At 36.4% G+C, this 15,597-nt stretch overlaps 1 protein-coding gene across 2 annotated transcripts in view; it reads right to left on the reverse strand.

The window, feature by feature from the left end:
• Window positions 1-15,597, reverse strand: part of LOC136039742 (uncharacterized) — a 104,437-nt gene that overhangs the window by 37,192 nt on the left and 51,648 nt on the right. The gene's annotated exons all lie outside the window — the stretch shown is intronic.

Here is a 15,597-nt window from a genome sequence, read left to right on the forward strand (position 1 = left end):
ACAAAAATGTGGAATTTTGTATTTTTGCCGAAAGACAGATCACAGACGATCATGCGTGTTTATTTGTTTTTTTTTTGTTTTTTTTTCCAGGGTGATCGAACTGACTCAGAGTTCCTAGAATGTCACGAGAGGGCTCATTCTAACGGAAATTAAAAGTTCTAGTGCCCTTTTTACGTGAAAAAAAAATAGAGGGCACCTAGGCCCCCTGCCACGCTCATTTTTCCCAAAGTCACCGGATCAAAACTTTGAAATAGCCATTTTGTTCAGTGGGATAGAAAAATCTAACAATTATGTCTTTCGGGACGACTTAATCCCCCGCCCCCGGGGGAGGGCTGCAAGTTGAAAACGTTGACCATTGTTTACATATAGTGATGCTTATTGGGAAGTATACAGATGTTTTCAGGGGGAATTTTTCACGTTAGGGGGGAGGTTGGTCGGGTGGGCGAGGTTACGTGGGAGGATCTTTCCATGGAGAAATTTATTATGAGGGAAGAGAATTTCCATGAAGGGGCCCTAGGATTTTCTAGAATTATTAAAAAAAAAAAAATGAAAAAAATAGTTTTTTCAACTGGAAGTATGGAGCAGCGTTAAAACCTAAGACGAACAGAAATTATTGCGTATATAAGAATGCTCGTCTCCTCCACAATACCTCGCTCTTTACGCTAAAGCATTTTTAGTAATTTCAACTATTTATTCTACGGCCTTTAGGATTCAGGTGTCGTTCTTAAAGAATTGGGTCAAAATTCAAGCTTTAGTGTAAAGAGCGAGGTATTGACGAGGGGACGAACCCCCTCATATATATAATAAGAAGTATACAAATACAGAAGTTCGTTTAGTAAGTTAATTTGTAAGTTACGTATATTTATTACTAATAAAAACGTTCGTAAAAAATAAAAAGTTCTAGTTGCCTTTTTAAGTAACCAAAATTGGAGGGCAACTAAGCCTCCGGCCCCACCCCTTTTTTATCAAAATCGTCCGATCAAAACTATGAGAAAGCCATTTAGCTAAAAAAAAATAAAATAATATGCAAATTTCGCTTTAATTATTCATGTGAGGTGAGCCAAAATCAAAACATGCATTAATTCAAAAACGTTCAGAAATTAAATAAAAAGACATGTTTTTTTAACTGCAAGTAAGGAGGAACATTAAAGATTAAAACGAACAGAAATTACTCCATATATGAAAGGGGTTGTCCCCTCCTTAACGACAGGCTCTTTACGCTAAAGTTTTTTATTTTTTTAAATAGTAGAATTCTGAGAAAGATGCAAACTTTAGTGTAAAGAGCAAGGCGTTGAGGAGGGGACAACCCCTTTTTTATACAGAATATTTTCTGTTCGTTTTAAGTCTTAATGTCGCTCCTTACTTGCAGTAAAAAAACTTGTTTTTTTACATTTAATCTCTTAAGGAATAAGGGAAATTGTCATGTAATCTTTTAGGCGAAATATTGCATTGACTAAGGAAAAAACATTATTATGTTGAAATATTTAATAAAACAGGTCAAAGAACTTTAACTGACACTAGAAAGAAAAAAAAAAAAAAAAAAAGCCTAGACTTTTTCCTTCTCAACTCTGACAGGAGATTGTTAGCGCCTTAACCCAGAAAATTATTTTCCTTTAGACCATGCGTTGCCTAATTTAACTCATTTTTTGGCACTGCGTATTGGCCTTATCTTCCATACGTGTAATAAACATCAGGGGCTTGATTTCATCAAAATTATGGGGGAGGAGAGGGGGAGTTGGAGCCGATTTCTTCAAGTCAAGTGAAAATGACAGTAAAAATTGTGCCATTTAGTACCGTAAAGGCAAAGGTATACTAAAGAAAATTGATCTGTTTTTGTGAAAGCTTGAATTATGTAGGTCTATGTGAGTTTCGACAAGGTTTTTTGAGACACTAAATTTCAACTGGGGGTTAGGACTGAGGTTCGGGGGGCAGTTTTCCTCCCTGTCCTATAGCAAATTACCCCCATTGTTAAAAAATAAATTCCTCAGATTAATTTTTTCTTGGTACTTCATGATCACAGAATTTTCGTTATATCCGAGCCTTTGTCCTTTTTATGGCACTTGGTATTTACCAAGTGACATATAGCGATCGCAAATTCTGTTGGTCTGTCTGTCTGTCCCGGTTTTGCTAGTTTGGGCACTTCCAGATAAGCTAGGACGATGAAATTTGGCAGGCGCATCAGGGACCAGACCAGATTAAATTAGAAATATTCACTTCCTCGATTTGATAATATGGAGGGGGAGGGAGAGAGTGGGGGGAGGTTTAATTTGGAAAATTAGAAAAAATGATCTTACGAATGGGTGATCAGATCTTAATGAAATTTGATATTTAGAAGAATATCGTGTCTCAGAGCTTTTAATTTAAATCTCTCGACCGGACCCGGTGTAATTGGGGGAGTTGGAGGGGGAAACCTAAAATCTTGGAAAACGCTTAGAGTGGAGGGATCGGGATGAAACTTGGTGAGCAAAGCAAGTATAAGTCCTAGATACGTGATTGACATAACCGGAACGGATCTGCTCTCTTTGGGGGTGACCGGATCTTAATGAAATTTGATATTTAGATGAAGCTCATGTCTCAGAGCTCTTATTTTAAATCCCGAACAGAATTGGTGACATTGGGGGAGTTAGAGAAGGAAACCGGAAATCCTGGAAAACGCTTAGAGTGGAGAGATCGGGATGAAACTTGGTGGGTAGAATAAGCAAATGTCGTAGATACGTAACCGGACTGGACCCGCTCTCTTTCGGGGAGTTAGGGGGTCCAGTGCTTTGGTGAGTTCGGTGCTTCTGGACGTGCTAGGACGATGAAAATTGGTAGGCGTGTCAGAGACCCGCATAAATTGACTTGATAAAGTTATTTTCCCGATTCGACCACCAGGGGGACTGAAGGGAGAGGAAAAATTAGAAACACGAGGTATTTTTAACTTGCAAGTGGGTGATCCGATCTTAATGAATTTTGGTATTTAGAAGGACCTCGTGTCTCAGAGCTCTTATTTTACATCCCGAACGACATTAAGCCACTGATTTTCCTTTTAAAACAATCTATTGATTCTTAGAATTTTGTTAGAGCTCATGCCATATGAGCTCTTAGCTCTGGTTTTTAGCGCTTTTTGTCATTGGTGTTTGCAAGCGTGTCAAGCTAGAGGTCCACGCTCGGTTAGAGGTCTATGTCTATTTTGCTTCTGTTAACACATCAAATTGAGTGCTTAGAAGCACAAATTACAGCAAAGCGTCGAGTTTAAGGACTAGAGCTCTGTGTCAAGGATCTGAAATTCTACTAGCCAGGAAGTTATTTCCGTCACTACCTTCATCATCCATTCTTGAAAGAGGTCCTCGTATGTGTATGTGATTAGGCCTCCTATGGGCACCTATTCACCGGAATGTAGTGGAGGGATGCGGAAGCAAATATTTTCATTTCTTTTAATAAAAATACTAATTTTTTAAAATCTAGGAGGTTTTTTTTTGTCTTTTTTCGATGAAACCACAAGATAAAGGTGCTTTTCAAGATCCTGGTGAAGGGACAAAAAATCTAGGGAGGAAGGCATAGCTACCCACACCCATGAGCACCCTTGACTAAACAGGTGCCTGGTCAGAAATCAATGTTTAGGCATAGAATTCTAGTAAGACCTGGAAGTAGAAGCCACTTTTAAAGTGTAGATATTTTCTAATTTACTTCACTGTTGAAAATCTTAAATCTTTTTTGTATTTTTCTTTTCTTTTTGCTAGTACACAATAAGAACAGTGACTGAATCCTTCTTCTTTACTAAATTCTAACTCCTATTGCTAATACTTGATGAACTCCCTCCCTTTAAATGTTTGCAACCTTATTCATGTACTACTTACATGTGTAACCAAAGATAATTAAAAATGACCATGTTAAAAATCCTTTAAGCACCAAGGACATAAAAATAAACACATTTTTGGCCCGGGGCCCATCTTAGACATACTCACACGGAAACTGCAATTTTCTAGGATTGTTCTTTTGCTTGTTCGGATTCTTTTAGCGCAGCACTACATTGTCGTTAGTGCTATCACCTTGCATCGTGAAAATAAATAAGTAAAACTAATCAGTTAAATTTTGCAATGCTCTCTGTTCGAAAAAGCTGAAAAATTAACTATCTGCTATTTCCCAAAGCGGCAGGAGGTAGCACGACTGGAAACTGAAAAAATAATAAGAGGAATAAAAATGGGAAGACACCTGGTGTTGATGGACCGGGATACGAATTTTATAAAGAATTTTTGTCCGGAAATTGGTGATCTTTTTTACTCTGGTGGTAAGAAGCTATATTGAACAATGATATCTAGGGGACGATTTAGGCATGATATTTTTCCTTTTTAAAGGAGGCGATAGAAGGAGCTTCAAAACCAGAGGGCTGTATCGGTTTCAATCAGTGACTACAGAAGAATGTCCAAATTATTAATTAAGAGAATGAAGAATATAATGCCGGGAATCATGGGAGGATATCAGTTTGGTGGTATTCGAGGAAATAAGGCCCAGTCTGGGTCGAGGAGGTTCAGTCAGTGAAAATATTCGATGCTCTTTCTGAGAGTACGGTGAATATGGGAAAATTGTGAGAAGATCGTGTGCAAAAGATTAAGGGGTTGCTGGCAGCCCATCAAAGGACACATTTCTTGTCAATGTTTGGACAAGTAGTGTATGTGAACACGTATGCTCTCCCGCTGCTATTTTAGCTGACACCGTCTTTTAATATCGAAGATAAGTGCGCGAAAAAGATGGGAAGGAGCATTTGGCGTTTTGTTTGGAAGGGGCAACTGAAAAGCTAAGTGCAAAAATGTTGTATAGGCTGCTAGATGAAGGGAGTCTTGGTGTTATAGATTTCCGAAAGGTGCACAAGTCTCTGAGGATTAGAGACGTTTGTTAAATCATCTGTTGTGAATGGATCAACGGTTAAATAATAAAAGAACGGACCTTGCCGATGACAAATACTGAGGAGGATGAACTAGCAAAACAAAAAATAGTGATGTGCCAGGAAAAATTCATGAAGTGATATGGTATATTCGAGAGAAAAAAACGTAGGCTTTCTGAATGAATTTACGTTTATTCATGAGATACTGCCGCACCAAGATCGAGTGAGTCGTTTTACTCGTGATGAAGGGCAAAAGTGCAAGCTGTCTGACGAAATACTGAAAATTCGGTCTGAATGTTTTGACTACAAATATAATGACGGAATTGTAGATAAATGTTCAAGTGGCTTGAGCAATCGTGGTGTGGTTTTGAACACTGAGAAGATAAGATAAGTTTGATTAAACTGAATATTGTATTTCCCGGAAATGAGACGAGAGAGCGAGATGTGGTTTTGATTGTAACGAAATTATGTGAATATGTATGAAAAATAAGGAAGAAGAGAAAAGGGATTGAGTTAAAAAGGTTTTGAATGTAAGAAAATGATGGCGTTTAAGTGAGAGTAAAAGGTGGAAAGAGCGATTGGATATTGAGTGGATAGAATTGTTGGCTGAACATTTTATTGGAAAGACGTAGGTTATGCTTGAGGAGATCTGTTGTGAGAGTGTGTCTGCATGTGAGTATAAATGGGTAAAACAGCGTTACCAGTTTTTATGGGACTTGGTATTAACGAAGTGACATATAGCGATCGCAAAATCTATCGGTCTGTCGGACTGTCGGTCTGTCTGTCCCGGTTTTGCTACTTTAAGCACTTCCAGGTAAGCTAGGACGATGAATTTTGGCAGGCATATCAGGGACTTGACAAGATTAAATTAGAAATAGTCGCGATTTTTGCGACTATTTCTTTTTACTCCTTTATTTTAAATTGTTTTTTATTTATTTTCAATAAATTAGAAATAGTCGCGATTTGACCATCTGGGGGGGGGGGAGAGTGGGGGGTCGGTTAATTTGGAAATAATTAAGTATTTTTAACATACGAACAGGTGATGGGATCTTAATAAAATTTGATATTTGGAATGACACCGTGTCTCAGAGCTCTTATTTTAAATCCCAACCAGATCTGGCGACATTGGGGGGAGTTGGGGGGGTCTAAAATATTGGAAAACGCTTAGAATGGAGGGATCAGGATGAAACTTGGTGGGAAAAATAAGCAGGAGTCCTAGATACGTGATTGACATAACCGGAAGTTAATTCTGAAAATTAGAAAAAATGAGGTATTTTTAACTTACGAAGGAGTGATCGGATCTTAATGAAATTTGAGGTTTGGAAGAATATCATGTCTAAGAGCTCTTATTTTAAATCCCGACTGGATCTGGTGACATTGGAGGAATTGAGGGGGGAAACCTAAAATCTCGGGAAACGCTTAGAGTTGAGGGATCGGGATGAAACGTGGTGGGAAAAATAAGCACAAGAACTAGATAAGTGATTGACATAACCGTAACGAATCCACTCTCTTTGGGGGAGTTGGGGGGGAGGGTTTATTCTTGAAAATTAGAAAAAATGAGGTATTTTTAACTTACGAAGGAGTGATCGGATCTTAATGAAATTTGATTTTTGGAAGGAAATCGTGTCTCAGAGCTTTTACTTTAAATCTTGACCAGATCCAGTGACATTGGGGGGAGTTGGGGGGCATAAAATATTGGAAAACGCTTAGAGTGGAGGGATCGGGATGCAACTTGGTGGTAAAAATAATCGGAAGTCCTAGATACGTGATTGAAATAACCGGAACAGATCTGCTCTCTTTTGGGGAGTTGGGGGAGGAGGGTTAACTCTGAAAAAATAAAAAAATGAGTTATTTTTAATTTACGAGGGAGTGATCGGATCTTAATGAAAATTGATATTTAGAAAGATATCGTGTCTCATTACTATGATTTTAAATCCCGAAGGGATCCGGTGAAGGGGAAGTTAGGGGGAGGGCGGAACCTAAAATCTTGGAAAACGCTTAGAGTGGAGGGATTCAGGATGAAACTTGGTGGGGGAAATAAGCACAAGTCCCAGATACGGGATTGACATAACTGGAACGGATCTGCTCTCTTTGGGGGAGTTGGGAGGGGGTTGATTCTAAAAAATTAAAAATGAGGTATTTTTGACTTACGAAAGAACGATCGTATCTTAATGAAATTTCATATTTAGAAGGACCTCGAAACTCAGATCTCTTATTTTGAATCCCGACCGGATCCAGTGTTATTGGGGGGGACCGGAAATCTTGGAAAAAGCTTAAAGCGGAGAGATCAGGATGAAACTTGGTGGAAAGAATAAGCACAAGTCCATGATAATTGACTGACATAACCGGATCGGATCCGCTCTCTTTGGTGGAGGTGGGGGGGGGGGGGGGGTAATTCGGTAAAATTAGAAAAAATAAGTATTTGTAACTTACAAACGGGTTATCAGATCTTAAGGAAATTTGATATCTAGAAGGATCTTGTGCTTTAGAACTCGCATTTTAAATCTCGGCCAGATCCGGTGACATTGAAGGGAGTTGGAGGGGGAAACCGGAATTCTTGGAAAACGTGAAAATCGAGGTATCTTACGAATGGGTGATCGGATCTTAATGAAACTTTATATATGGAAGAATCTTATGTCTCAGATACTCCATTTTCAATTCGAATCGGGTCCAGGGATATGGATGGTTGGAGGGGGAAAACAGAAATCTTGGAAAATCCATAGAGTGGAGAGATCGGTATGAAACTTGATGGGAAGAATAAGCACAAGTTATAGATACGAGATTGACATAATTGGACGGATCCGTTCTCTTTGAGGGAGCTGGACATTGTTAATTTGAAAAAATCAGAAAAATTCAGGTATTTTTAACTTAAGAACGGGTGACCGGATCTTAATGAAATTTGATATTTAGAAAGAACTCATGTCTCAGAGCTCTTATTTCAAATCCCGACCAGATCTTTTGACATTGGGGGGAGTTGGAGGGGGAAACCGGAAATCTTGGAAAACGCTTATAAATGTTGTAGATACGTGATTGACGTAACCGGACTGGATCCGCTCTCTTTGGTGGAGCTAGGTGTGGGGCTCAGTTCTTTGGCGAGTTTGGTGCTTCTGGACGTGCTAGGACGATGAAAATTGGTAGGCGTGTCGGGGAGCTGCACAAACTGACTTGATAAAGTCGTTTTCCCTGATTCGACCATCTGGGGGGCTGAAGGGAGAGGAAAAATTAGAAAAATTGAGGTATTTTTAACTTACGAGTGGGTGATCGGATCTTAATGAATTTTGATATTCAGAAGGACCTCGTGACTCAGAGCTCTTATTTTCAATCCCGACCGGCATTAAGCCTCTGATTTTCCTTTGAAATCAATCTATTGATTCTTAGAATTTTGCTAGAAATAATACCATATGAGCTCTTGGCTCCTGGCTCTTCCGACCTCGTCACAAGTGCCATATGAGCTCTTAGCTCTTGTTTATATTGTTTTTTTTTGTAGGAGTAAAAAATAGTAGCCGAAGTCCCGCTACTACAAAAATCTTCAGAGGTGCCTAAGCAGGTCTTTTGGTAAAATTTGATTCTCGGTTTTTCCTAGTTACCTAGATTTATTTGGTGATGTAGATTTCCACCTAAACTAGTTCAAGAATCAGATTTTATTGCCACTATCTTTAGCACTTTAAATTCGAACATCAGGGCCGCATCTAGGATTTTTGATCGGCGGGGGGGGGGTCTTTTTTTCGACGGGCCTTACAAAAAACCTTTAAAAAACCTATCAATTTTTTATATCTTTGTTACGTTTTTACGAATCGAAAAAATATTTTTGGGTGGAGTCAAACACCCAACCCCTCCCCCAGGATACGGTCTTGCTGAACAGCTAAGACTAAGCAGATTTATTTTGGGAAATTCCGCAACCAATTCACCATCTATTAAAACTGCAGTCCTTCTATCAAAACTGCACCTTCCATGGTGACACCGAATTTCAACGGTGTAATATGTCCATAATAGATCAATTTACTAATTAAAAATTGGCCTCAAATTTGATACTAAACCTATGAAATGAACAGGATAACTGTTATATTTGCACAAATTATGAAATGATTCCCCAATTATGAAACAGAGAATATCAAAGACGTTGTGTCAACAGACCTAAATAGTTCTAGATTTATGGCCAAAATATTAAAATTAAGAAAGAACGGTTAACATATTTGAGGAGGAAAACTAAACATTTTTGATTTGGTAACTAACATGGTTTTTTATAATTCAGGAAGGTTATTTCTTTTTTTTATTTCCTGTTTTACATTTATGTAATATCCCTGTTAAAAAACGTTTCCTCCTTACCACATTAACATTTTTCGGGTCACTGGACTTTTTCAATTTGCCAACTCTATTCGCTTACGGATAAGTCAGGTTGACAAATTGAATTTGTAATATACTATTGGGACAAAAATAGCTTTAAATTGGATAGTAGATTTTTTTGTATTATTATTACTTTTTTAAGAAACGACCTTTTCAATATTATTCCCTATCATATATGATCAACAATGTTCTGTTTAAAGTAAATATGACAGTGAAATGAAATCTGATAATTTGTATAGGTTAATTGCAAACTTACATCATATAATATATCATATATATATATATATATATATATATATATATATATATATATATATATATATATATATATATATATATATATATATATATATATATATATATATATATATATATATATATATATATATATATATATATATATATATATATATATATATATATATATATATATATATATATATATATATAAAGGTTGACAGGATAGCGTAGCTGTTTTTCATCCACTTGATCAGCAATGCTGATTTTTGTTTGTAGCTGATTTAGAGCTATACCATCGTGGGTGTAACTGTCGTGACGGCGTAACTGTCTTAGAAATCAATATATTGTCAATGTTTGAATTTATGTATAATAAAAGTGGTCTCAAATTTAACAAATTATTTTCGCTTATTTGTTTTTACGGTTCAACTTGGCAACACTGACGAATGTGCGATTTTGCTGTAAAAACTTTTCAGGTACGGGCAGACTAAAGATAAATCCAAGGAGGGGCACAAATTCATGAAGTTACAGAGGGATATGCGTTTTATCAAAATTTAGAGGAGCGGAAAATTTCTTTTAACTTTTTTCAATGAAAAATACAAAAAAATGATTCTTCAAATTTAGGGAGGAAGAAGGAAACTAATTGCAGAATGCTCCCAATTAGGTTCACTAGAATTGCCCCGCACTTATTGTTTGATTTCACTGCAAACAAACCGGAAGTTTACTTATACAATACCTTGTGACAAAAAAAAGAAAGAATTGCTATTCCTTCTGGGCTTAAAATTTTAAACAGGAGGGCTAATCAGAGGGAATCGAACTTTTCAATTTGTTCCAAAAATATAAGTTTGACGTTACTCATTAAAAGCTAAGAACCTAAGAAACTTGCGTCTGGTTTTCGGAATAAAGGTGAAACACCCCCAAACGTCAAGCGATATCAATGAAATATCAGATTCAGATACAATCAGATTCAACATATCAGAGAACCTAACTATAGAGGTTCCAAGACCTTATCAACATAAAAGTTGTACTTTGTATTTTGGCGAGAAGAAAGATCACAGTTGTGTGTTTATTTGTTGTGGTTTGTTTGTTATGCCAAGGAGTTATCTTATCGAGCCGAAATGGGGAGAGGGATCATTCGAACGGAAACTAAAAGTTCTAGTGGCCTTTGTAAGTGTTCAAAAGGATTCGAGAGGAAGTAGCTCCTTCCCATGCCCTTTTTCCCCAAGAATATCTGACAAACAACAAAACCAAGAATACTAATAGCAAGTATAGAGAGAGAGAGAGAGAGAGAGAGAGAGAGAGAGAGAGAGAGAGAGAGAGAGAGAGAGAGAGAGCAAAATTTTGAGATTGCTCTGTAGATGATAAGACCCCTCACTACCTCTAGGGCACGGTATTAGTATTAGCTGTTGGTAAAGAGCAAGGTTTGAGGATGGAGCAGTTCCCCTCACATACAAAATAATTTCTGTTTGATTTAAGTTTTAATGTTGCTCCTTACTTTCAGTTGAAAAAAAAAACTTTTTTTTTAATTTAATCAAACAGTTCGTATTACCGAACTAAAAGTAAGGAGCGACTCGGCTCATTAGCAACCGTAACTCTAAAGCAATATTTTGATATCAATAGAAACATAAAAAGAATTTTGTTTGTTTTCAGTTTTAATGCTACTCCTTACTTTCAGCTAAAAAAAAACTCGTTTTTTTTTATTTAATTTTTTACATAAGGACCAATCAGGTACATAAAAAGCAAAGTTTGCTTCCGTTTCTAGGATACAATTAGAAAATAATACGATTGGAAAAAAAAAAGTGCTAGACAAAACTAATAAAACCAACGCTCTCTTTTAAGACGTAAGTTTAAGAAAGTCATTTTTCGTTTTCTCTTTGTTCGCATTGTCAATTTAAATGAATCCCACATGTCACGTCTCCTTGTCTCACGAGTGTAATTTTTTTAATCTTATTAAATAAACCGTCTCTTTTCAAGTTAAGGCTACGAAATTGAGATTGTTAGTGACAATTACTTCCAACTGTTACTATATTTGACCTTTGAACTTTAAAACCGCAGAACATCCATGAAGTAAGTAGTTTTAAAGTAATCAAATGATACCCTGTGATCTTTGATCGTAGGAAAACTAAAGGCGAAATAATTTAGCTGCATCTAGTAGCTTTCACTACCTGTGTAGCCTTTTATTCTCATTATTAACTATGGATGTTTTTATTTAATGATTGTACAGATTTGTAAACTAATGATGGTAATTTCTTTACTGGTTTAAATAATATGACCGTCCTTCAAAATTTATTGCTGTTACAAAAAGATCGTTTTCAATGTTTCTTAAAAGAAAGTAAAATCTGTACCTGATAGGGCAAGGCCACTTTTTGAACTTTAAAACAATTTCCTTATTGAGATAAACAAAAAGAAAACAGAAGCAAATCAGTGGGTTTGTAATAATTTTCATTTATTAGTAGTGATTAGAGTAGAACTACTTTGGGGACTCTGCAAGAATGGTCGTATATGGGACAAGGCAGTTCAACGTCACACTGATAAAATGAACCTAACAGAAGAACTCCAGGTTTCGGGTAGTTCCGGATTGTAAGGCTGAACAATCTGTGTCTCGTCTTAGGTCAGGTTTTAAATTATTAAAAAAGTCGGATACTTGTATATTAGACGAGAAACACACTCGAGAACTTTTATCGCAAACATGAGACATTACCCGTTTTTGCAGTGTTAATACCAGACAAATAGCTTCGGCTGGGTGGAAAAATACATGGGAGTTATATTTCAGTTAAATATTTAGTTGATTAGTTTAGGTTACTTATTTAATATAATGTGATTTGGGCGGCCTCCTTCTATAATTCTTTGATTTTGTTTTCACAGTCGAAGCTAATTGTCTGGTATTAACACGGTGAAAAACTGGTAATGTCTCATGTTCGAGATACAAGTTCTCGAGTGTGTTTCTGTATAACACCCGTTTTGTTTTAAAATGGAAGTAAAGAGCAAAATTTCAAGAGAAAATGAACAGGGACTAATCCGTGCATGAGTGACTTATAGCCTTTTTATAAGACTTATAGCCTTTTACCATCAGGATGTACAAGTGCAACAAGTTTAATTAATAGGGAAAAAATGTTTCTCCAATTGCCTTTTAAATATTTGAACATATTTTGTTTTTATATAACAAATGATATCAATAAGCCCTTCAATCCCTGGACTCCTAAGTGAAAAATACTTTTATTCCATTCCTATTTCCTTTGCATTTGAGTACTCGTTCTTAAGGCCTTGAAAAAAAAATCGTGTTTTACTGTGTTCATGACACTTCTCCTAAGTATTTGACAAAGCTTTTGAATTCTGTTCTTGTTTGTTGTTTTATTTTCCCATCAGTATTCCTTTACAGGAATAAATGACATAAAAAACTACACGAAATGAAGTTAATTTGAGAATAGAAAGTTAATAATTTAAAAATATGTCAATGTGTCTAATAGCAAAGATACAATGTAGCAATTGACTTGAACATAAATCAGAAAGACAAAATCTAAAAACGCTTCTTGCCGTTAAATATGACACAACTTATCGCATCTCACTTTTTATTTGAATATAACCTTAGCAGTAAATAAATTATTATAGATAAAAATGGAACGAGACCAAGTATATTAAATTAGTCTAATGATTTAATAAATATACTACGTCAAAAACTTATCCGACTAGAAACCAAATATTACTTTTTATTTTATTTTGCTAATTTTTCGTTTTTGTGATTTTTGGTCCAAAATTCGAAATGAGGCAATTTTTCTTGTTTTTGTGAAAGTTCTCAGCCACTTACCATTGATATATGTGATATTATGTGTGTATGTGGCATGTAGTAAAACCAATTTCTTTTTACCTTTTGGTTATTTTTTATTTTTTCGTTTTTATTGTTTGAAAGCTATTTACTGAATCAACCTTGATATATATGATATTATTTTTGTAGTATAAATGTATGTATGCACAAGGACGTGCCCACGATTTTTGTTTGGAGGATTTTTTTCCCAAGGGGGTACAAAAATCTTACAAAACGGATCAAAAATTTGATTGTATTTATTTTGTTACTTTTTTACTAGTCACACAATTTTTTTCAGGCGGGGGAGGGGTTCAAATCCAGTAACCTCCTCCCTGGATACAGTCCTGAGTATATACGTAGTAAATATTATAATATGGGGACTTTACTTCCAAAAGTTTAACTCATCATTTTTGAGCCAATCAGTTGTTCTACTAGGGAGGGCAGGGGTGTTTCAGACTACCCATTTTGTTGACCAAGAGAACATAAAAGTACAAATTTGGGCAGCATTCGGAAAATAAAAAAAACTTTTCCGTCCGATGAAAAGCTGGTTTTCTTTAATTTGAATCCCTTACTGGAAAAATTTCAAAGGCTCTTCTTATTTCAGACAGATATGGATATAGATATAGATAGATGCTCTAGTCATGATATGTCGAGTAGTCTATTGCTTTACAATTACTAATCAAAATCAGGTCTAAGACTCTTTGTCAATATGTTTCACCAGAAAGATGCAGAATTTAAATCGGGTATAATTGCTTCTTCTATTTTGCTACTGAAGGACAAGGTTGCTTTACGGTCCATTATGCAAGAAAAAAAAAAACAGCATTTCAAGAAAACTTAATCAGCTGAGCTTACTAAACGCCAGAGCCAAGACTATGGGCAGCTTATAAGAGTGGAAACTGGGGCTGGTGCGGGGGTCACTCTCTCTCAGAAACCATACCAGATGAAACGTGCCAAATGGTGCCGGAACTGTGCTAAGCGTTTCAGGGAGCGTGTCAAGTGCTTCGGGGACTTTGTCAAGCGTAATGGAACTGTTCCAAGTGTGGCAGAACTGGGCGGCAGAGCAGTTCTGAGATATACACCATGTGACGAGAAAGCAGTGCCCCTGGAGATGGTGTCTAAAAATAACCAATGCCATCTAGCGTTTGGTGTTTCTTGGCATTTTGTTTCAAATTTTGTAAGGGTTTTTCTTCGGAAACAGGGATCAAACGTTTATTATTATACTAACAGCCTTAATTTTCCCTTATTACTACACTGAAAAAAATTCCAAGAACCGCTGAACTCTGGATGCACTGGTGATTTTCTGCTTACACAGGCGCCAGTCTCTGCTCATGCAAGTCCCACTCTTTGCGACAGAGCTAGAACTGGTGTCGATATTGCGATATTTAATGCTTACGCAGAGTGAGGGCATTCGAGCTCATAACTCTCGAAGCCTCCATATTGGTGTCGATATGTCGATATTTCATGCTTACGTAGAGTGAGGGCATTCGAGCTCTTAACTCTCGAAGCCTCCATATTTTTAGGATTCACCTTTACTTTTGTCTGCATAACTTTTTTTGCCTCCATAACTTTTTTTTCTGCATTCTAGTTTTTGTTGTTTTTTTTTCTATTTTCTTATTTATCCAATTCCTTGTTGCAGCCAGAACACGAATGATGAAAAATTGTGTTTGATATTCGAACCCTCAAAGGAATATTTTTGTTAAACTCAAGTATGCTAGGTATCAGGAGCATAAGGAGGAGGGGGAACATTAGGGTTGTTTCTAGCAGCATCTTGCTCAGGGGTGAAATTTGCTATGGAATAGCAGGGCAACTTCCCCTCCAAGACCTTATTTTGCCACACCCCTCAGACCCTAGTTTACCCCCCCACCCCTCCAGCTGAAATTTAGTTTCTTCAAAAAGTTTGTCAAAACTAAGATAAGCCTACATAATTCAGGCATCTACAGAAACAGGTCAGTTTTCTTTAGTATAGCTTCACATTTATGGTACTATATGGTTCATTTTTCAATTTTCACTGTCAATTTCACTTGATTTGAGAAAGTCGGCTCCAACTTTGCCCCTCCCCTCCCAGGATTTTGACAAAATTATGCCACTGATCTTGCTATTTTAATAACTTGTCCTGTAATTTCTTATATTTTCCATGTATTTCAACTTTTATTTCATTTTTCTACTTTGTACTATTTCTCTCAATATGGACCACCTTTGAAATAAATTTATGCAAAAATACCTGTGAACTTCGCTTTTATTACCAACAGTGTGGAAACAGAGGAAATTAATTGATAAAATAAAGGTCACTGGACAAACATTTTTTGGTAAAACCAGGCAAGGATTTTGAGCTCCTGATTGTGCCTTTAAC

The sequence above is a fragment of the Artemia franciscana genome, chromosome 20, assembly GCF_032884065.1.
Source record: "Artemia franciscana chromosome 20, ASM3288406v1, whole genome shotgun sequence".
In the NCBI taxonomy this organism is placed as follows: Eukaryota; Metazoa; Arthropoda; class Branchiopoda; order Anostraca; family Artemiidae; genus Artemia; species Artemia franciscana.